The following is a 24,285-nucleotide window of genomic DNA, read 5'->3' as shown; positions in this document are numbered from 1 at the left end:
TTTTTAAATCCTAAAACTAGACGAATGTAGCTTCACATGCTTTTTGTTTTGTCATGATACGATCATTTTTTACTGAGATACAGCCTATCGAAAATCACTAAAAAAATCACAATTTTTTGGGCTAGTAAGTAAGTAGTAAGGTGCTATAATAATTCTGAAACTTTTTAGTTATTTGCTTTCTCAAAACCTTCTTTGTATTCAGTTTTAATTAAGTTTTAAAAGTATAAGAGAAATTCACATCACAGAAAAACAAGAAAAGAAAACAAAAATAATGAATATACTCTTATTAATCAATACAACTTTTGAAAAAATGAGTTATTTTAAAGTACGACGCACAATTTTTAGATCACGATGAGAATTCGTTTTATTTAATTTATATACCAAATTTCAATCAAATCGGTCCACCCGTTCAGTTTTTATAGGTTTTTTCCACTTCCTCCAAGGGAACTTCCGCACAAGGGAACCACTGTGCGCCGCCGCCGCCGCCGCGCCGTTGGAGACATATGACGGATTAAAACTTTGTTTCTTCGTACAGCTTCTTATCGCTTGGGTATTTCCTTCACCTCTAGCCGTATTGCATTTCAAAACCCAAAAAGACTGCCAGCTTTGCGCTTTCTCATGTTTGTCCGTGAATTCGTTAACCAAACTAGGAAACAAAAAAAGATCTGATAATGGAGCTAATAAGTTGTTCGAAAAGTAAGAAATTAGTCCTCCGCTCCGTTTTATAAATCCATTTCCTGAGTTTCGATTTTTAACGCTGCTATAAAAATGTAAAGAAGTTGGATAGGTAGGTAATTAGTACTTAGTACTGATTGACAGCTTTCGATTTGGACATAAAAAGACCTGGAATTATAAAAGTTTGCGCAAATTATTTTGACTAGATTTTCAAGAAATTGAGGTTTGTAGAGCTTATGAATTAGTCATTGTTTCCTTTTCAATGATAACAAAAAAATCCAACAGTGACCTGATAAGAGTTCAGTGAAGTGCTTTATCCGAAATCTGAATTGCAAATCAGTGAGCAGAAGTTCATTTGATATTTTGCTGAGGTTACAGACAGATAAATTGACATAAATTCAGAGATCTTTCAGAAACAATTTTTCCAAGTTTCCATTTTGGTAGGGAAATTTCAGTTGTTTTTACAATTTTTAAAAAGTATCGGCAGAAAAATCAGTACAAAGTTGAATTAAGTCATATATTTTATTTAAGAAGTGGTAAACTCTATGTTGTTAACTAATTCGATTGTTGTCGCTGAACTTAGCATTCGTTTGAAAACAACTTCTTTTAGAAATTCAGGGTTCGTTGGTGGTTTTGGCTTAAATTTCCAAGAGATCTGCAAAACCTCTGACCTTGTTCTCGCTGAACATTACCTCACAATATCAAAAGTTTAAAGAATCATTTCAATTTGAAAGAGTTGTCCCCTTGGAGAAAAAGGCATTATAAGATTCTTAAAATTTAAAATTTTTTGGCTTAAGGTTTAAATCATTCCCCTAAATGACCAATTTCATATCCGATGACCATAGTAATCCACGTAACCATGTTAGAAACAATCTATTTCACCCCACAATTCTCTCCTTCTATATAAGTGTAGGTGTATCATATTTAAAAGAGGATAACCTCAAGTGACAACTAAGGTTAACTTTTATATGTCATATTCTACGACAACTTTTCACCCCTCCAACAAAGCTCCTCTATGTGTTTGTTTGGGTTTTGTTACCTGTATATGCTCACGAATTAGGAATATAAACCAACGCAACCCAACGACCTGAACCAATCCGACCCCACACATGTTAAATGGCCCATATGTTGCGGGGATTACTACAGAATATCCTATTGTATTCCGTCATCATCACCATCATCATTGTGGGTCGTTGTTGTGGTTGTCCATAATGATGATGATGAGGATGATGAAGATAGACAAATTACACTGTCCAACGGGGATTTTTACATAAAAAGAATTACCTTTTTTTGGAAGTTAACATCTTTTTATTTACATAGGACTGTACCTTTAGGTCGATATTTTTGTTTATTTATGGTCAAAAATTAATTGTAGCTAAAAGAGATACCTTCCAACGGACATGCATAATGTGTGGGTACCTTCATCCTTCAAACTTGACATTATCTTCTCTATTGGAAGGTTGAGACCTATAACAACAATAAATATTCTCCTTAATATACCAGACATTTAAAAACAGCTTTTTCAAATTGAATTCTCACTAAGATTTAACTTATCTAATTTTGGAGAATTTTAGGACATTGGAGGATTATGAAGTTGGTTCTTTAATAAAAAAAAAATTAGAGTGAATTCCCTTCGGCATTGATTCCACAAGCTGTCTGCAAAAGGAGCTACAGAATAAACGGATGGACCGATTGACTTCAAACTAGATATGTAGATTTGGAGATTCTCCAGATGGGTTTTTGGAATTACTTTTTTTTTGACCAAAAATAACGGTGCCTGTCACATACTAATTTCGGAGAAGTTTAATTTTTTCGAAAACGGCTTCAACGATTTTGTTTAAAAAAATCAAATGTTAGTTTTTAAACAAGGTCTAGCTTTTGATGAAAACAATTTTCTTCATAAAAAAAATTTCGGTGAAAGGGTGTTTTTTTCGAAGAGACAGTAAAATCTACAATTGGTCCCAAAAATGATTAATTTTATTTATGGTTTTGATGACAAATTAAACATTTATAGATAAGTTCTTACACATTTTACGCGAATCATTGGCTTTTTGGAACCAATTGCATATTTTACATTTCTCTTCGAAAAAATCACCCTTTCACCAAAAATTTTTTTTGTGAAAACTCTTTATTCTTGCTTTCTATCCCAAAATCAATGTTTCTAACAAATTTCATTAGGGTGACCCACCATTTTTGTTTTCACTCAAAAAAACACCCTTTTAACCATGATATTTTTATAGACACTTTAGATTCTTGTTTCTTATCTTAAAAGTAACATAATTGCTAAATTTCAATAGTGTACCACTAATATTACTCTAGTAAAACACTTTTTATTTTAATATACCCATATATTATTTACTTCTAAAAAAACACCCTTTTACATAAAAAAAATTATAGACTTACATTATTCGTAATTTCCATGGGAAAGAGAACATATTTAATGAATTTCGTAAGGGTACCATTTATACCACTGATTTTATCGGACTTATCGCGGATTTTTCCTTATTTCCCAAAAAAAACACCTTTTAACCAAAAATTTTTGTAAAGACTGTTCGGGTTCTTGGTTTCTGTTATAAATGAAACATTTTTACCAAATTTCATTGGTGTAACAATTTGTTTCTAGTTTTTGTGGTACTAATTCCGAATTTCATCATTTCTTAAAAAAAAAAAACACCCTTTCACTCAAGATAATTTTGTAAACTTTATAGATTCTTAATTCTTATACCAACCAAAACATTCACACCAAGTTTTAAAAATTAATAAAATTTAAGTCAGCTGTTATGATACCTTCCTCACACACAACTTAACCCATCAAAAAAACACCCTTTCACCAAAAATAATTTTAAGAACTTTATGAATCCGTTGTCCCTGCTATATCTTAAACCTTCATCCCGAATTTTATCAGTTTTCACATGGGTTTCGGTTATATTTTACTTGTTGAAGTCAAAAAACAAGCACCCTTGTTTTTAATCGGCAATAACTTTTCTTAGAGCAATCGTATTGACTTTATTTTTATGTCATTAGATTCAGCATCAAAAAATACCTTAAACATTTTTTTGGATTTTTAAAAAAAATTTGAATTTTTTTTTAAATAAAATTTTCGAAAACGGGACATTGATTTTTTTGAAATTTTGGTTTTAGATGTTGTTAGTGATTTTTACAAAATGACATATGAATTTTATTTTAAAACTTTTTTCCCAAAAAAATATTTATAAAAAGTTGTTTTCTTTTTAAAACGGCTCTAACGATTTTGAATTTTTTTTTTTCTAAAAATGTACATATCTTAATATACTAAATAAAACTTCATACTTGTTTTGAAGGGCAATTTGATTTCAGATGTTTTTTTATTGCTTTGAAAAACGAATTTTATGGTTTTTTTAATTTTTTTTTTGTTTCCAAAATTTCTATATAAAAAGTCTTAAAAATTTAAGCAACTTGAACTCTAAGAGCAAGTTCGTGTGGTGCATTTTATTTTCTAAAACTAAACCCTGAACATTCGGTGAAGCTTATGTGATTTTAAGTGAAATTCAGCCTTGCTGACTTGCTGGCTTTTTTTTGACACAAGGATGGAGTTGACTTTTAAAATTTATTTTACTCGTCGTACTATTGTGACTTTCACATGGAAATTATCAACCCAGAATATTTTGCTCGCCTGGAATTTCAAAAACTGTTCTCAGTTACACCCCAAAAGGAATTAACAACATCCGCTTAACTGAAACCTGCATTAGGGTGGTCCGGTGGTTCGGAACTTAAAAATCCGCAATGGTGCTTCGGCGGTGGTTCGGCGGTGGTTCGGCGGAATTCAATTTTTACTAGGGAAAGCAAAATAAAATATGTAGCTCGAATTCAAAGCCAGTGCTTGTGAACCATCATCGGCTTCAAAGTTCAAAATTCAATTGCTTTAAGCATGTTGTTCTTTCAAGAGCTGTCGTTGGTAGATGGTCCATCATCGCATTAAAGGTGCCAGCTCGAGTAAAAATTAAATTCAATTTTTTAAAGAATCATATCTTTTCGAAAGCCAAATACCATTGAACATTGAACCACCATCAAACCACCACCAAATCATGGCCGAACCATTGCCATTTGACAGAAAATCCCGCCACTTGGTACGTGCGGCCGTGGTTCATCGGTCGTTCGGCGATCAAGTAATTTTGTGGTCATATGGAGAGGCGGTTATTCGCCAAAAAAGTAATTTTTGATCTTAAAGCGGGTTTGACGGTGGTTACGCGAGGGTTCGGTTGTAGTTCAGAAAACAAGTAATTTTTGATCATGGTGCGTGGTTGGACGCTCAAAAATCCATACGAAAACAACCAAATCATAGTCTTTTACACAGTAACCTATCTACAGATCTTTTTAGGTGCTGCCATTTTAAAGTCATGTTAGAGTCGTTAGTTGTATTACGGCGGTATTAACCGGAACCGGAAACACCGCTCAATTTAAGTGATTGGAATCTCTCTGTGAACTTCTCCAAATATTCTAGGTCCCCTTCAAACTTGTAACAAGAACACAGGAATGGTTGAGAATCGTAAGTCAATAGGCATTGTTTCTGCATGGTTTTCTTTCGTGGATCCAATCCTTAGTGGATTAGTAGAGGAGCATGCAAAGTAGCTTGGAATTCTCCAGAACAGCTAACATCAAACCAGCAAAATCTAAAATAGTTGCAAACTATCTCGATTGCTATCCTGCTGTTCTGACCTTAACTGGACTAGGTACAATTTCTTGGAAAGGAATTCTTCGTCTTTTACTTTCTACCATATTAATGCTCATTTATATCAATCTAAAGCTAGCCTCTCTTATTCGCTTTTTTAATTTAAATTGCTGCTGTTTTCTTAATTAAGCTTTCCAAAATTCTAGAATAATAATCAGGCTCTGACCATATAACAACTGACCGCTCCACAAATTCCCTTTGGGAATATGTGTGGTGCAGCTCGACTCCATGCCTCCACATATCTTATATAGGTTAAATAAAAGAACCGCGCTCCGCAGTTAAACCCACAACGATGAAAATTTGTCCAAGGAATAACCGCCAAAGGAGGCTCATCGTCTCCATCAGCTAGAAGAAGACCCACCATAACCTACAACACTCTACTTTGTTGCTTCTGCGTCGGCGCGCAACAGTCGCGTACAATCCTTTTGATCCACACCGCCCAGCCCCGTATGATCATAATTACTTATGCCATTTGGAATTATTGTGTGTCTGGAATTTGTCCTGCATGAGGTCAGCAGCGTGTATAACTGTTTTAATTGACCCTCGGTCTGGTGCTGGTGGTTGACATCATGGATATCTAATTGCTGATTCTACACTTGTTCGCCACCTTTTCGATCTAAAAATTCCTTCAACTTCGATTCGGCTATACAACAAATTCCAAAAGGCAATGGAAGAGATGCTTAGTAAATATAATGAAAATTTTTAGGGTCAGACATTCTTGGCAACAAAGCAAACAAGAGTCGATATATGATTCTACCTGAACGAACAGTAGCCAGGAGGCTATCACCACGTAACGCGTTTGATTTCTATTAAATCAATCAAATCAATTTCGTTGCGAAAGTGATGAATTATATCAAAGCAGAGCCGACGGCCGACATCGCGGTGTATCTTATCCAAAACCTTGAGAAAAGCTATACGATTTTTCTCCGACCGCTGCGCTGTTCTCATCTTCGCCGGAGTCTTCTTTTTGGCAGAAGGTAGCTGCTTTTGATGATGCGCAGTTAAAAGTCTGAGCCTGGTGGGGGTCATGTCGTTGCTTCTTTTCTAATTCGTATTTAGTAATCTTTCACGTGATGATGTCCACAATGACGATGACAAGGATGATGATGATGCTGATGATGATGGGGGCCAACAAAACTCTTCTGCAAGGATGGCTGGCTACTTAAAAAATCTCTCACATACCTATAACTTGGGGCAAATATTTTTTGGCAAAAATAAAATATTTGTCATATATATTTCCTTCAAGTCTTTTCGACTTCTGCAACCAGAATAAACATCACAGACCGGCAAAAGCTGGCCGTTTAGAGGGCCTAATTCCTGCCTGGGTATTCCTACCGTACTGTATCATGGCCATCATGGTCGTTGTCGTTGCTGTGTCGCGAAAGTGAAACACTGCTGTCAAATGGCCATAACTGGTACCACTGTGACTGGTATATAATTGCAGCCGCTGCGCCGCGCCGGCCATGATGATAGCAAAGAGATAGATACGATAGGAAGGTGGTGGAGAGGTATGACAACAGTGTGCCGGTTGACAGGCTTCGTACAATTGACGTTTCATCATTTCCTCTGGCTCTCGGCTATGCGAGACTGGCGTAGAAATGTAAGTACGATCAGCCAGTGTGGTTATAATTGATTTCACACAGCCACAACGCAACTAAAGTTGACACATTTAAATTATTATTAACAATTTTTTTTTTTTTTAAGTTTCTAATCGTGTCGACTTATAGTATAGTAATTTGTTGCCGCGTGAGTTTATTTCCGCTCCATATCCTCTATTTAAATTGTGATAGAGAGTAAGGTCGGGAATCACCTGATATATTTTTATAGATAAACGCTATAGGTGAATAGATTGGCTGATATAATTTAAGATTTTACATCATTTTTGCAATAAATGTGAATTTAATTAGTCCGTTGGCTCTTAGTTGTATATTGTAGTAGATTGTTGAGTCAATTTAGCTATGTGTGTGTTTGTGTGATGATGGATTGATTAAAAGTGAAACTTATTTACTTTCAAGCATGCTAACGAGATTATTGTGAGATGATAATTGAGAGGGGAGACTGCGAATTGCTCTAATTTATTGTGGAATTGCTTTCATTTTTCGAATTTAATTGAGTTTCCCATGGAACTAGAAGACATTATTTTGTTTAGTTTTAAATGTTTGGAATTTCCTTAATTTGAATGAGCCAATCTTTTAAAATATCTTAAGGTCTGCACGAACGATAGTAGTCTAGGAACGCCTCCGATAGCAAATTTTTTGGAGTAAAATTATTACATTAACAAATTTTCGAAAACGGGACAATGCATTTTTTTGAAATTTTGGTGTTTTAGATGTTGATTAGTGATTTCTACAAGATAACATACTAATTTTATTTTTTTTCCAAAAAATTATTTCTAAAAAAATAGTTTTTTAAAAAAAGGCTCTAACGATTTTGAATTTTTTTTTCTAAAAATGCATCAATATATCAAATAAAACTGCAAACTTGTTTTGTGGGCCAATTTGATTTCAGATATTGTTTTATTTTTTTGAAAAACGATTTTTTTAAATACCCCAAAGTTCTAAATAAAAAGTCTTAAAAATTTAAACAAGTCTAAGAGCAAGTTCGTGCGACCCAGTCGTGGATTTTATTTTGTAGGTACCTGTTACATTTATTACACTTTTTTCTAGATTTGCTCAAAAACGGTTCAACCAATTTCTTGCAAATTTCGTCAACATGTTTATTATTTGTAATGTTCAAATAATGTTGCATACAACAAATTTTCATAAGTGTTTTAATTTCCGTATTAATTTAAATAGTTTTCTGATCATACTGGTTGAAATGCATTCAAAGCTTTTTCGATTCAATAAAAATATTAAAATTTTTTTTTTATTACGAAAAATTTGAAAAGTCACCTAGTGTTAGTTTTTTATTTATAATTTAATGTATAAATATATAAGAGTTTTGTATATTGTTTTAGAATATTTTTTTAAAATTTTTTAATTTAAGATACATATAATAAAACTTAACAATTTCGGCTCTTTTCTTTAAGTTTTCAAATAAATCAATCGAAGACTTTTGTGGGCAAGGGTGGTTAAAAAAGTGGTAAAAAAGGTGTTTTTTTTAAAGGTTTTTTGAGCTACTTTTGAAAGGTAGGGTAAGGTGGTATAAGAGTGCGCATTTTAGACAAAATACCAAATAAAACAATAACAAAAAGAATTTAACTACTTTTTTTATATATAGTTTTTAGTTTATAATCAAAGCAACGAAAAAAACTTAAAACTGGTAACAAAAATGTATTAATTCAAAAGTTATAAACAAAATACCACATTAGGAAATTTGCGCACTCTTATACACACTATTGTGTAAGAGTGCGCGGCTTAGTTTGTAAGAGTGCGCACCTCCGTACAGGTGTAAGTTCGCACAAAAGTCGCAAATAAAATTGCCTATCTTTAAATAAACAGAGTATTTTTCAACCCATCACTCCTTACATGAGGAACAATCAATTTAGTCTTCGATTAATGGTTCCGGGAAAATTTCAATATTTCCTAGTTACTCTCATTTGCTTGTTTTTTGTAAAACTTTTATTTGGTTTCTTTTTGGTTGGAATAGCTTTTTCTAGCTGCTGTTTGCTGGTATATGGACAAATGCCAGTTATTTTAAAGCCTTGGATAGCATTTACTGCTCTTATAACCCGCGCACTCTTATACATCATCATGGTGCGCACTCTTACACGCTCAGACATGTAATCGAAGAATATATATATATTTCACAATGCACTTTATGACCAGTCTTACGTGTTCCTCAAATGTTTCTTTTTGTCGACTTTTTAATGTCCCATACTTTGTTTATTGTTATTTTTTGTTGTTAAGCGGAAAATTTAATTTGTTTGGCAAGAAATATTGGAAAAAAAAGTGCTAAAAAACTTAAACTTAACTAGCACCTCTGTTTACAAACACATTTGCATGAAATTTTGACAGCAGATCAAACTCATTTAGATCTTTCCAAAATAAGTGCATTTAGTCTTATATTCCCTTTCAAACCGTAGAAAATGGCCTTGCGCACTCTTATCAACCGCGCACTCTTATACCATCCTACCCTACGTAGAGAGATTCACTTTAAATACGATATTTTGATATATTTTGTTATGATTACATGCTTAGTAACAAATGGGCATAAGAAGTTTTTGTTACCTCCATTGTTTTAATTGTAAAATAAAAATCCTAACATACTTTTTTCCAGGACCTTCAGTGGTCTTGCCGCTTAAGTCATCTGACTATCCTAACTATCCTTTCACTAACGATCGGTGGTTAATATTATCTGGCTGAGATGTTCTTGGAAATGAGAGCCAGTGAAATGACGACTTCGGAAAGAAGTCATTCAAACGAATCTATCATCTCTCTCAGTGGATTTTTATATTTTTCCTCCCAATTAAAAAATAAATGTATATGAGTAGTAGTACTGTGACCATGGCATTCCCTTTTAAATGAGTTTTCTAAGAGCTTTATTCATACTTTAAGAGAAAATTATTATTTCTAAATTAAATAAAAAAACAAAATAAAGTTCGCAGCACAACTCTTTTGTTTAGTAGCTTAATTATATACATTTTTAAACTCTTTCTTTGTTTAAATCATAAATATTAATGTACAAACATGAGTAAATGCAATTAAATAGCCATATCACTGGCTCTGACGTTATAAATTCGGATCCAAAAAGTAGGAAGGGGCTCGTGTCGTACTCCGACGATTTTCTAAAAAATCGAGGAGTTCGTGAAAGAGTGGTATCACAAGAACGAAACTAGTTTGGTACCTTGTCTGTTCCCAATTACAAAACCTGTGTAGAAGAGAGCGCCCACGAGAGAGTAAAAAATTCTGTTGTTCCATACTCATTTGTAGTCTTTCGTGAGTCTCGCTATTCCCCGTCCGTCTGTACACATTTTCACAGCCTAAACGGGTAGACGGAATTTCTTCAAATTTGGTAGTATAGAGATAATTTTTATAGAATGCACATCCCATACAAATTTTTCAAGTAATAGCAAACGACTCAAAAACGGCTATATTGATTTTGATTAAACTTTGCAGACGTAATATTCAAATCAATTTCAACAAAACTGCATTTTTAGTTTTTCTCAAAAAAGTCAAATAACAAAATAATTTTTTTAATTTAACAAAATTTTACCCTAAATGTCAGCTCTTCCTTCTTCCCCAACATCAACAAAATTTCTGTTTTAATTTATATTGAGCCATATCTTAAAATCTACAAATAGGTAAACCAATATAAAAATGCTTTGAACAAGAACAAGTTCGTGCGACGCAGTCGTACATTTTATTTTTCTACGTTTTATTTTTTTTTTATAATTAAATCTTTAACCAGCCTAAACAATTAATTTTATTTTTGTATGCACCACAATATGGTTTTTAAAAGTTTAAATAATAAACTCTTTAGCGAAGTGTAATTACAATTTACTGGAGTTTTACTTAATCGACAAATTCCTCACCATCATTAAATTGTTTCATTTTTACTTGCGATATAGGTACTATAGGACAAGTTTAGGATTCGTAAAAAAAATCGAACTCGAGATAACAATTTTACATGACATTACGATGATGGAGAATGCCAAAAAAGTGGGTCCGGCAATTCTGTCTGTCTGTCTGTCTGTCTGTCTGTGTGTCTGTCTCTATCTGGAGCTGCAGCCTAAACGAGTGAAGTGATTTTCTTCAAACTTGGTAGTTAGCAGTTTTTGGTGATTCCCTAGAGGGGAAATTGAAATTTTTTTTTTATGACCAAAACTAACGGTACCTGCCATATAACGGAAATAGAAAAGTTAATTTTTTTCAAAAACGGCTCTAACGATTTTGATTAAAATTTTTGTGTGTAGTACTACACATAAGGGCCAACTTTTCAAATAAAAAAAATATTTTTTGTACCGTTATTAACGGTACCTGTCATAGAACGGTTTTTTTCGTTTCTGAATATCTCGTACAACATTAACCCGATTTAAATGAAAATTTTTATACAAAAGTGTGTAAGGAAAGATAATATTAAAATTTTAGAAAATTTTCAAAAAACGCATTTTTGGTTTTTTAAAAAATATTTCAAAATTTTTTTTTGAAAAAATTCAAAATATCAAATTTTAAATTTCTTGAATAAAAAGCTTTAACATTATAGTTACTTTAAGCATAAGAGCAAGTACGTGCGACCCCAGTCGTGCAATTTATTTAACTTTGATTGATTCGATATACATTCGCACCGCACGAGACAATGAAAACATTCCGAAGGCCATCTTAAACAAATTTGACATAAACATTTAATCAAGTTCTACGAAGATAAACCCACAGTTCTGAAGCTCAAAAAATTTGCATAACTATAGGTCTGGGAAAGTATAAAAACTGCCGCCAGTAGCCGCCAAACTTATTTTAAATGTTTTGTCTGCGTTCAAAATTTTTTAACGAATTTCTTTTATAAGGATATTTTTGAACCGTTACTTGATTATTATTATAATCGTTTTTTTTTTTCCTTTGAAGCATTTTTAACTATAAGCAAGTGATTTGCATGAAATGGCTCAAAATTCATCATTTAACTGTCTGCCGGACAAACCAGTAGCGCTATAGTTTATCGATCATCAGTTGCACGAATGTTGCATCGCGTGAGGTTCTAAATTGACGAATTAGAAGAACAAAACCAAATTATTTGGAGAAGGTTCATATAAAATGAAGTAGAGCATGCTAATTTGGAAGCGATCTTCTAAGTTCGATTTGTATTTTATTATAGCGCCACCATCCACCGCGTACCTATACGCCTTGCATGTGCGTTTTGTAAAAGTTTTCGGAATTATGGAAATACTTTATGATCCTTATGAATTTTAATGTTTGTTATAAAATCTCATAAAGGTTGCATGATTTTACCGAAAAAAAAATCAGATTTTAGATTATTATTGAATCATTTAAGTGAGTGCTCATTTAAGAGGTTAATTTTTCGGCAAATCTATCCGTCTATGCAGCTTCCGATAAGAATAGCAGATAAATTCAGCTTTCAATAGAATTTCGAAATTGTTGATATATAGAATAGGTATAGTGATTCAGGAGGAATGTACCAAAAAGCAAGAGCGTGGAGGTGTAGCGGTCGTTCCCTCTCGTTTAGCGGGAAATTTGGAAAACAAATTATTTAAAATCAGAAATGGTATGGCATAGTTTTTGAAAAATTTATTCTTAAAATCAAAATTTTGTCAAAAATCATACTTTTTAATTTTTTTAAAGAAAAAGGGACTGAAATCCACATTTTTTTTTGCAGAAAAATTTTTTGTTGAAAAAAAGATAGGTATGCAAAATATTAATCCAAAAAGTGTTTTGTGTTTTGGCTTAGAAGAAGTAGCATATACATTATTGTTCTATAAAAAAAAGAGGTTGTCTGTAAAGCCAGTTTACGGACGATGATTTTACGTGATAACGTCGTCAGAAAACAGGTTGTGTGCTTTTGTTTAAAATGTGTCAATTTATTATATTAATTTTTTTATTTTAAAAGCTTACAAACAAAAATTATGCAAATTAAAAGCCAAGTATTTCTTCTTAAGAATAAAACCATTTTAAAATTTTTACAATGCGCAAAAAATATAAAAATAATTTATTGAAAACAATCATTTTCATCAAAAAAAGCAAAGAAAACATGAATTTTTATCTTCTCACGTCATTAATTCCATTTTTTCCCCTAACAATCTGAAAGCTTATTGTCTTAGCTCAAAATATATATATCGATCAGGTCTATGAGACATCTAAAAAAAGAGCTAGAATTTTTTTAACTCGATCAAATTTCATTAAAAAAAGCAAAAAAAAACATTTATTTTTATGTTCTCAGGCTATGGAATCAATTTTTTTGTTTGACAACCTACAAAAATATATATATATGAAAGCTTAGTATTTCACCTTTCATATGACGTTTCAATCTCATTTCAAAGATGCCTACAAGAGAAGTTAGAATTTTTTAAAGTCAACCATGTCGAATTTCAAGACTGAGATTACGGTACTTCCCACACTGGTGTCTGTGGTGGTGGGGGCAATAGATCTCCACTGGTGTTTTCAGGTTTTTTGCAAGTTTCTTGATTTAACATTGTGTAGCTTGTAATTAGTTATGTGTGACATACCAAATGAAAGATAATTGTATCAGGATGCTCATAAAAGTTTAATAAAATTTCTATCTGCTCTTGGTCAAAAGTTATAACTTGTTGAATTCTAAAATTTTATTTTACCGTTATCTCAAAATTGTGTTTACGAAAGTGATTGAAACTTCGCACCAATATAGTCGTAGTCATGGTCTATCATTACTCCGTATACTTTATTCCTATATCTATTAAAGAAAAAAAGATAAAAATGAAAAACGATGAAAATCGGTTAAAAATGGTCAAAAAACGTGCTTTTTAACAACTCACAAAACGATTCCAAGTTTGTGCACATGCATGCATAAGGCCAAAACCTACATGTCCTATTAGTTTGAGTATTTTTGAACGCTCCAAAAAAAAGCTAAAAACCAAAAATTACCCGAAAATACCCTACCCCTAAAAAACAAGGTGTTTTTTCAAAAATTCATATTTCGAAACGCAGAGTGTTGGAAAAAAATCCGTATCAGACACCTAATTTTTTTTTCCCTCATCTTTCACCTGGCATCTTTAGAATTGTCAAAAAAATGTCCTTTACCCAAAATCATCATTTTGTCATAGCCCCAACACGTGTACAACGTTCAAACAAAACGTTATAGCTTAGTTTCAAATTTTTTTAGAATTTTTTCTTAAATGTAGTTATTCTTAAATTAATCTCATCTATCTATAGCAAAAAAAAATGAACTCTCTACGACTTCGCGTTTAGATTTTAGCCCAAATTTCATCTTTCCGTTTTACCCCTGTTTACCCTATTAAATAACGAAATTTTTAAAAATCCTTCATTTGGATTAAGCTTTAGGTTACTATCTTTCAAATAAGCTATAGAAGATTTTTGTATCTCTAATAGTTCATTTTTAATTTTTAATTGAAATTCTTTGCCGCACTGCGAAAGTGCGAGAGTGTAACGTTAGAAAATGGCGTCACTTTTTTGTGGTGGCTGCCATGGTTCATCGATTTATAAGACGTTATCACGTCAAAAAGTTATTTTCTCAGTTGTCTGACTTTTTTTGGTGGTCATAGGCAGTGTATGTGACTTACGTGTTACATGAGAATAACACATTAGTTTTGCTATTTATAATTTTGGAACATAACTTTTTGCTATTCATATTTCTTAGTTGTGATGTTTTTGACACGATAATATTGAAAACACATTTTTTAATATTGATTTTCATAGCTTGGTTTCGAAAGGGTTAAAATTATATGAGGTGTGTGTATAGGTACTGGCTACTGTTTTAAAAATATTTTTATTTAAATTTGAATAATGTCAAAACATTTACGTTTTGCTTAAGAAAAGTGTTAAATGTTAAAAAATATAAGATATTTTACAAAATCCAATGAATGAATGAATATGAATAAATCTATAGGGCAAGTATTGGAAAAAGTGATTTTCATTATGAATTCAAATTAAAAAAAAAAATTTGAAAAAAAAATCTTAAAAAACATAATTATTTCCCCCCGTTTTTTTTTTTCAATTTCTTCTGATAACATTGGTCGACAAAGTTTTCGTCAAAAGTTCTATCACATCTAATTTTGGAGATATTCCCGTTCAAAAATCGAAAATGCAGCTTTTGTTATTTGTTTTAATAAAATTTGCAAAATTTTCTAAAAGTGATATAAGTTTTTTCAATATTTTTTTTTTTCTCCTTCGAGAAATCTTAAGTTGAAGTCAATGTGTTTGGTAAATGTTATGTTCACTAGCGTTTAAGAGGGGGTGGGACCATCACATAAACGGCTCAACGTTTTTAAATGTTTATAAATTGGTAGATAATTTTCGAATTTGTTAAGATGCCGTTGAGCCGTTTATGTGATGGCCCAACCCCCCCCTCCCCCCTTAATAGGAAATGTCAAGAAAATGTTTAATACCGATCGCTCTCAAATTTAACGTTCCATTAACATTCTCGAAAAAGAAAAGATATACACAAGTATTGGAAATATTCAAGCGGATTTTAAGAGAAACATCTTAGCAGAAACCTTTACAAATTAAATTGAAACAAATAACTACGTGGTAATGCATAGCCTCAAAAACTATTAAAAAGTGGCATTTTAGATTTTCTGAAGCGTATTTCTCAAAAACGTATTGTGATACATTTTTCTGACTTCATATAAGCTCAGGGCACCAAAATCTTTTAGAAAAGTATATAATTTGGTTGCTGTAACAAAAAAAGCTTAATTTTGTTCACCTGTGTAATTTAGCAAAATCTTCAATTTCAACTGTTATCTAATGCGAGACCAAGTACATATCTATGTATGAATGTACGTGCGACCCAGTCGTGCATTTTATTTATACATATAACAAAGGTAAAACTTAAATTTTTGGAAATATGTATATACAGTCGACTCCTTCTAAGTCGAACTGCCTCTAAGTCGAATTTCCCTCTAAGTCGAACTTTTTCACCATTTTTAATGAACAATTTTTAAGAAAAAATATTTATTTAATCCCTAAAACGCGAATTTCCCTCTAACTCGAACCGATCGTCGAGCCCCGTGAAAGTTCGACTTAGAGGGAGTTGACTGTAATTCCATGGAGAGTATCCATATTCGAAGTTATTCTGCTAGAATTTTTTAAATTTGAATCATCTATAAATTTTCTTCTTCAGAAAAAATATTATATGATTTGTACTGGAATTGTGGAAACATTTAAGGAAAAGGATGCTAAAGATACTGGGACACAACATTGCACCGATATATAAAACACCCCTAAGATTTACCTCAAGTTTGTCAAAAAAAAAAATAAAAAAATTAAAAAATTAAATTTTTGCACATCGTGCATATATCAGTATTTTTAACACTTTGAGGAAATCATCTAATCATCATCACCCACAAAAATAATTACCATCACATAACCTATTGAAGCAACAAAATGCAAATTTCCAACAAAATTACTAAATTCAACTTCCAGCGATTAGGGTGACATCTGCCATATCATCCAACAATTCCACAACAACGACGATGCAATTTACACAAAACTGATAAAACTTAGCCAAGAACATTTCATCAAATCAACATCGTCATCATCGGGCGGTGGCGGCGTCGGCACCAATTAAAGTGTCATCAAGTAATCCAATGTCGAAGAATGAGGTTGCCACTTGCCACACTTTTGCCACATTGGACGTCAGAGAGAGAGAGAGAAATTTGATTTTAATTGCTTACAGCGCCATGTGCAGGCGGACTCATCACATCAGAACCTTAGAACACAACATTGCAACAATTTTTAAAGGAGAGATCTGGATTAAAGCAACGAATAATAACACCACTTAACCAAGAGATACAAAAATTAATAAGAAAAAAAAAAAAAATATTTATATAAACCACCACCCAATGATGATGGTGAGGATGAACACACCTGTCACTTAGAATTGATTAAGCCGCAAGGTTGTGGTGCACAGTGCACCACGTAAACCACTAAAAGCAATTTCCTCTGCGATATTGTGCAAATTTTGTGGCCGAACGAACAACCACCAATTCGCCCGCCACAAAACAGAGACATTTAACATTTTGTAAGCCATTCATTTAACTCGCAATGTAAATAGAAGCAAAATTATCCCCGATCGATGATGACGCCAAATCTTCGTCCGTTGTTTGGCTTAACGCACCATCACTTCTGGCAACAACTGGCTTCGAGTTAACGAGATGGAGACGTAAATCGAATGCGAATCAGCATCGGCATCGACAGCAATCTGCGACCGATCATCACCGATCTGCAGCCAGCAGCATCCGCCCCGAAAGTTGAGTTACTTGAATCGAGGATCTTGTTGCGCTTGAATGACTTCGCAACAAGATCTCAAATGCATCGCACAGGTTACTCGTACTGCGGTAGTTACGTACGTTACGACAACGATCCAAAGTATATCTTTTGGCAGGAATGCTGAATGCAAATGCAAATGAATCAACCAACGTAAATTGCCCAGATCGCCCAACAACTGTGTGGCAGTGATCGCCAGCCGATCACCACTGATAGAAAGATGTTCTGAAAAATGCCACAAATGAACGTGATTTCCGAATTCGATGACGATCTCTTGATTGCAGATGCATCCCAGTTCCAGATCCCAGCAGCACATCCAACTTCCTTCACACACATTTACAGACCAGCAGAGGTATAAATGTCTCCAATTGAAGGGTAGTTAGCGTAAATGGACGATCAATAACGAACGATCGCTAACGTTGATGATGCTCCTGTACGCATTTTTGGCATAAAATTTGGGATTCACTTTTACAAAAGTGCCCATAACTCTCAACGAACGTATGCTCAACATGCTTCAGCTTCATTCAAGACATCATTCAAGTCGTCCTCCACAAAACGAAGAGAATCAAATAATGATAACGATCGGAATACGTGATTATTATCATCCTCATCATCGTCGTCATTGACGTTTGCTGGGTGCATTCATGTGATATGTGATGTTAAATTGAAATTTACGACCACAATATTAGTGTGTATGCTGCTGCTGGTTAAATGTGCGGAATTTCCGCTGTTGTGCAGTGTACCATGGGGAGCAAACATATACATTTCGCAAAGCATAAATGCGAATTTTTAACAGCCCAAGATATTGATAATAAAATGCACAATCCTCATTTTAACACCAAAAACATTGCAGAAGAGTAGTCATTACCAGCTGTTGCTTTTCGGCTTCGGCACTTTATCGCGTATCACGAGGAGAATGAGAATTATAAATGTGCGAGGAAGGGAAGATAAAATTAGTTTTCTGACCTTTTTTGGGGGGAATGGGTTATGGGAATACAGAAAAGAAAAAATAAACACCGACAAACAAAAAGCATACAAGTGTAATTAAGAGTACTTATTATTGAGGAAACAAGTGGGCGCGTGCTCATCTAAGGGCATCGTTTTAAACATGATTCGAAACAGAAATTGATTTTTTTATAGGCCTGCTTTAGAAACAATAATTTTTATAGTCTTGACCTAAGGGATGGACTTACGGCGACGATTAGAACTCGTTTTCACGGAAGGACCACCCATGAACGAGTGGTAATATCGTCTCGTCCATGCGGTCATTTTAAAGATTCGGCCTTGTGGGTTGGTAAATTGCCGATGCACGTGACCATGTATCGTGAGTTAAAAGTTATATTTGCTCTAGCTATCTATCCGGCTGAAGCCGAGCCAAGCTCTGTAGAATCTGCGACATGACAACATGGAAAGGAACAGATATCTTTAAAATTGCTGTTTAAATTGCAGGAAACTCATTCACTAAAGTTTAGCAACGATGAGCTTTTTCCTAGGATATGCAGTCCAACCTAATTTTTTAAAAGTACCCACTTCTACGAATACATCACATTAGACACCACTGTGGAGGAAGTAAGTGTAAAACGAATTCTTTAGGTCAAATACCATCGGAGCAAAATGACTCAAGATTCTCATTTTTAAGCTTATCACAGGTTACCTAGTGCCTATAATATGTGGAGGGAAGGTTAACTTCTCTCAATCTACAAGGGAACGGTGTTACAAGAAACTGTGATAACTACCGTTAGAGATGTTTTCTTCAGTTTTAAAGAAATTATCAGTCTTTTGTAAAGGTTTTAAAGCTCAAACTTTCTAGTTTTGAGAACTTACAATGCAATCAGATCTAAAAGAAAATCTTGGGTTTCATTTATAAAATTAAAGCTTAAAGCGACCTGTTTTTTGATATCTCACTCAATGAATTTGAAGAAAATTTTTTAAAGTGCATTTTTTTCAAGCCCCTTGTTGTATTCCTTGTCCTTTTTGCGAGAAAAAGTGCTTACAAACAGTTCACAAGCGCTTACAAACAGTTCACAATGTTGGACTACATACAAAACGTATGAGCAAGAGCATGAACAATTTAATGCCGCTGTGATGAAGATGCTTCGCATGACAGCAGGAGAATCAAAATTTGATCGAGTAAGAAGTAAGTAAATCCGAGGAAGCCTTCAAAACAAAAATTTTGCCCTGCACAAAATAAGAGATTGGATTCAGCTCTATTGCGAGTTTCACATGAAAACTTTTCCACCCAAATAGGTATTTTTGTCCTCCCGGAATTTAAAAAAGCTATTGCGAGTTTCATCCGAAGCATATTTCGCTGAACTGGTTTCCTGTTCCTCAGTAAAATTTCATTGAGAATAGAGCTGTTGAAAATACGAGGAGTTTTCCGGACGTGAATAACTTTTCGGCCGGAAGTCACAATAGGGGAAAAGTGAATTTAATTTTTTTCGGGTTTAACTTTTCTCACGTGAAACTCACAATAGGGCTAATTTGGTTGATAGAACCTGTTGATTGAACTCAGTTCAAAAGGCAAAAACATATGATGTTCCAAGACAATTGGGAAGAAAAAAAAGGCAGGTCCAAAACTTCCAGGAGAAAACGAATGCAACGACATCTGCATTCAGGTGGCTTTAGTCATGAAACAATTTAAAACCGGGAGGCCAGTCGACGTTTTACGGATGTTCAACTTACTTTTGAAGCCTTAAGGTTAAGAAGGAAGTAAATAGTAAAGTGGGGAAAGTTTTCGTTTCATGCGATCGTTGAAAAGGATGAAGTAGTATTGAACAGGCTCAAAAACATCAACTGAAAAAAATTGATTGCGTGCTCTTTTGTGCATGCGGCCAGCGTTCATCGATTTATAAGACGTTATCAAGTTGGTTGGTCCACCATAAACTTTTTTTTTATTTCTGAGAAAACATTTTTTTTTTAATTTTTTTTATAATTCACTATTGAAAATTACATACCTATAATTCTCAATTTAAACATTCTAAGACCAACTAATGTTTTTTAAACGCAATTTTTTGTTGAAAATCAAAGTGTTTTATTATTGTGAAATATTTTTTATTTGTTTTTTTTTTTCTTACGAAAAATATGAATGTTTGATCAGTGTGATGTCAAATAAATCACATTTAGTGGAAAACGGGGAAGGGTATAGCCCGACTCAAGACAACATGACTTTGTACAGCCCGTATCAGCAGGGGCGTATACAGGTTTACTTCTTGAGGGGGGGGGGTCATTTTGGCACAACAATCGAACAAAAACGGAATGTGATTCGTTTGCTTCCATTGAATAATTTGCCTAAAAGCAACTATGTATATATTTTTTCCGCTAGCCTAAAGTAATTTTAAAAGTTACCTACAATAAAAAACAAAATCTTTTTTTATGTAATAAACAGTGGTAACTTTTGAATTAAAAGTCTTCTTAACCTCAGGCAAACGAATCGCATTTGAAAATAATTTTGTTTTTTAATTTTGTTTTAAAATTGAATGAAAAAATTTAGTTTGCAGTTTGATACACCAAATCGAGCTAAGAAAAAACTTAAAAGAAAATAAAGTTTCTTCTTTGTTTTATATACTGATGAAAATGACACTCGGTTTCGTGTTTACACGGTGCTATTACACCTTAAAGATAATTTTTGAATAAATTACCTCAGTACAGACAAAATTAAAAATTAATTCTCTAATTTTTGTTTTAAATAATTTTTTGTTGTATTGTTTTCGTATTAGAAGTGACACAAAAATGTAAAATTTTCGGGGTGGTCGTGAATTTTTTCTCGTTATAACTTAAACAGTTTTGGGCGTGCAAAAAAAAACATAATATAAATGTAAATTTAGATTTGTACAAAAATTATGATAAGATTTTTTCGGTTAGATGAACCTTAATCGAGAAAAAAATGTAATATTGACGACTATCTCCGAAAATTTTACCTTCATTTTTTCGTTGAAAACTTTTTATACGGAAACATTACAAAAAAAAAGTTTTTTAATTAAAAAAAAATAGAGAATGAGTTTTTCTACAAAATAAGACAAAAGAATCTTTTCTACAACAAATGGAAGCCGAGAAAATCACAAAAAGGCATTTTTCAAAATGGCGGCCAAAATTTTTTTTGTAAAAATGTACTTATTTATGAAATATCAATGCTTTCCGAATATTCTCAGATGATTCAATTATGTAGTTATAGTAAAAACTGAGATTTTTGCCAAAAATTGAACAAACCTCAAAAAACTTCAGTTCTGCAAGATTTCAGCCTGTCCCTATTTTTTCCATTTGCTTCATAGTAAATAGTCTCTATTCACTGGACTAAAATTATTTGCCTTAAAACGCGATTGAAGATTGAGTAATGTATGAAAATCGATGAGTTCTTGAGAATTAATCCGTTTATTTTTATAGGGAAAGTTGCTCTAATGATGATTTTTTTTTTACATACCCAATTCAATTTTTTTTTAAAGCTCTAAATATGTATTCTTGTTCGGATTTTAAATCTACACAAAACTCAACTTAGTGTCTGTCAATTTGTAATATTATCGAACTAATGAAAATAATCCTAATCCAGCATAGCACTCGCTAAAAATATGATCGCATCCCCAAAAAATGGTAAAATAGGTTGTTCGAATACCAAAAATTTTTTTCACTTTTCATTTTCGTTCATGTTCTAAAACTTCAATATTTTGAAAACGGTCTTTCTTAAAGGAATTGAGTATAACATAACAATTTCATGTTTAAGTTTTGAGTTCTTGGGGGGGGGGTGGGGGGTCATGACCCCCCCCTTGTATACGCCGTTGCGTATCAGGCAGGACTCAATACTTAAGGAGGCCCGTATTTTTTCGGGTCTAATTTTTTATGAATTATTTTTTTGGTCAGTTTTGTTAATTGGAATTCTTTGGTGTCAACTGGGAAAGCGAATGTGAAAGTGATCTTTGGTATCTTTGGCAAAAACAATATAGTCTAAGAGCCCAGAGCAAATTTTGGGAGTGGATGTATAACCGAAATGTGAGTATGCAGTTTTATAGTCTTATGGGCTTTATTAACGAATTAAAAAGTCTGGCAGCTTTAAATCGCGGATTTATATGGTTTTCGGGGGCTTAAATAACGCGAGTTTTCCAATCAAGATGATAACTCAAGTAGCACACTGGTGTATAAATTGGTGTAAATTCATTAATTTTGGTGTAAAATTGAGGAATTTGAAAAAATATGGTGTATTTCTCAAAATTAGTGGTATAAAAATTATACCACTGTCTTTTCTGTAAAAAATTTCAACATTTTTTTAAGATTCCGAGCAAAAAATACACCGATATTCAGTTGTTTTTATAATATACCATTAATGGTGTATAAAATTATTCGATTCTGAAATCAACCAAAACGGTACATTTTGTAAACTCTCTTTGGTGTAGAAAGCACACCCTGTGGACATAAAATTCACCAGAATGCATAAGTGGGAGACGACATATTTTTCAATGGCCGCCATTTAAAAAAAGTAGACAGCAATTAATTAGTTTTCTATAATAGTATATTTATCGACCTAATTATCCCGCAATTTGGTTTTTTCTATGCGGTTTATTATATTATAAAAGAACTCTTCTAAAAAAAATGTAAAAACAACAAAAAAATATAATTTTTGAAAAACTGATTTTTAAAATCGAACAAAAAAATCATTAATTCACTGATATTTTTGAGGCGCTCGATTTTTAGAGGGGGTAGTATGTAAAATTAGTGTTTCGTTTTAAAATTAGGCAAACAAATTCATATTTAACCATTAGTTTCTTATGGCAATATTATGAAAGTGAATAAAAATTCATTTACATTTATTTCATAACAAATGGTGTGAATTAGAATTCATCACACTGTTTGAGGTAAAAAATAAACTTTGGTTCAAATTTTAAATCAGAATAATTTAAATGGTGTATTTTATCCGTAGATTTATTGTGTATTTTTCAATTTCAAAGGGATAATTTTCACCAAAAACCAGATCATTTAATATACCACTAGCGCCATTTATACACCAAAATCGGTATATTTTTTTAACCACCGGAGTTTATTATATACGAGAAAATGGTGTATTTTTTATATTCAAAATGCATATCACGAAAGTGCAAAAAATACACCAAATATTATGGTGTATTTTAGACTTTTGTGCTACTTGAGAAGGCTAAATTAACACAAATTCACTTTCTGAATATAAGCACTTAGGCTCTGTCATTTATCCTCAGCTTGAAGATATCAATTTTAACGGTGCGATCGATAGAACTCAAGATATAAGCCTGTTTTTACTAGAGCCCAAATGAGATAATTACGCAAATTATCTCATTTCGAATGTCGCATCGACAAGATTGAATTATTCAGGCTTTGGGGAGATTACAAAAATTGGAAATAAATACCAGAAAAGGTGGAACGAAGTCCGTAGGGTCAGGTAGTGTATACAAAATAATGTGACACTTAACATATACATTTTGTTGAATTATATTGGTCCCAATTTCGAGGCAACATAGGCCTATTTCCCATTTTTGGGTAAAATTTTGAAAAACTCAGACCCCAGGGGCAAGTCGTAATTTTGTGTTGTTCGTAAGTTTAATTACAAATGACCCTCATTGATATTTAAAATCCATTTGGCGCCTTTCGAATACGACGACCCACCGACGGCGAAGTTGCTAAATAATTTTATCTCAGAAAATCAAAATGCACAAAAATCTCTCCAACTTCACATGAAATTGGTTTTGCCAATCTCCCAATGCAAGAATTGAATATTATCACAAAATGCACAACACAATGATTAAATGGCAAAGGAGCACCAGGAGCACAATACTGCGATAAAGTCAAACACAACATGTAAGATGAAATGTCAAAATAATAGGCTAAAAGTGCTCCACGCAACGAAAAGACAGATTGTAATCAAAATTCAACAAATTAAGGGAACACAGACATCACCTTTTCACCAAAAACCCGACGACATTCGGTCGTCGTAAAGTCGTTGTCGGTTGGGTTGTATTCCTATATATTTCCCAGTATGTTAACATATTCACTTCTTGCGATTTGGATCGGGCTACTCTC

General features: G+C 33.0%; 1 long non-coding RNA gene across 1 annotated transcript in view; it reads right to left on the bottom strand.

Annotated features, from left to right (window-relative positions):
* Positions 1–798: 798 nt before the first annotated feature.
* LOC129916752 (uncharacterized) overlaps positions 799–24,285 on the bottom strand; it is a 185,407-nt gene continuing 161,920 nt past the window's right edge. The window contains exon 3 of the long non-coding RNA XR_008772542.1: positions 799–843. This is a non-coding gene — a long non-coding RNA (uncharacterized LOC129916752). The remainder of the gene's footprint in view (positions 844–24,285) is intronic.

This window comes from Episyrphus balteatus, chromosome 3 (genome assembly GCF_945859705.1).
Source record: "Episyrphus balteatus chromosome 3, idEpiBalt1.1, whole genome shotgun sequence".
NCBI lineage: Eukaryota > Metazoa > Arthropoda > Insecta > Diptera > Syrphidae > Episyrphus > Episyrphus balteatus.
Note: the sequence above shows the minus strand (reverse complement) of the source record. Positions and strands in the feature narration are given on the sequence as shown.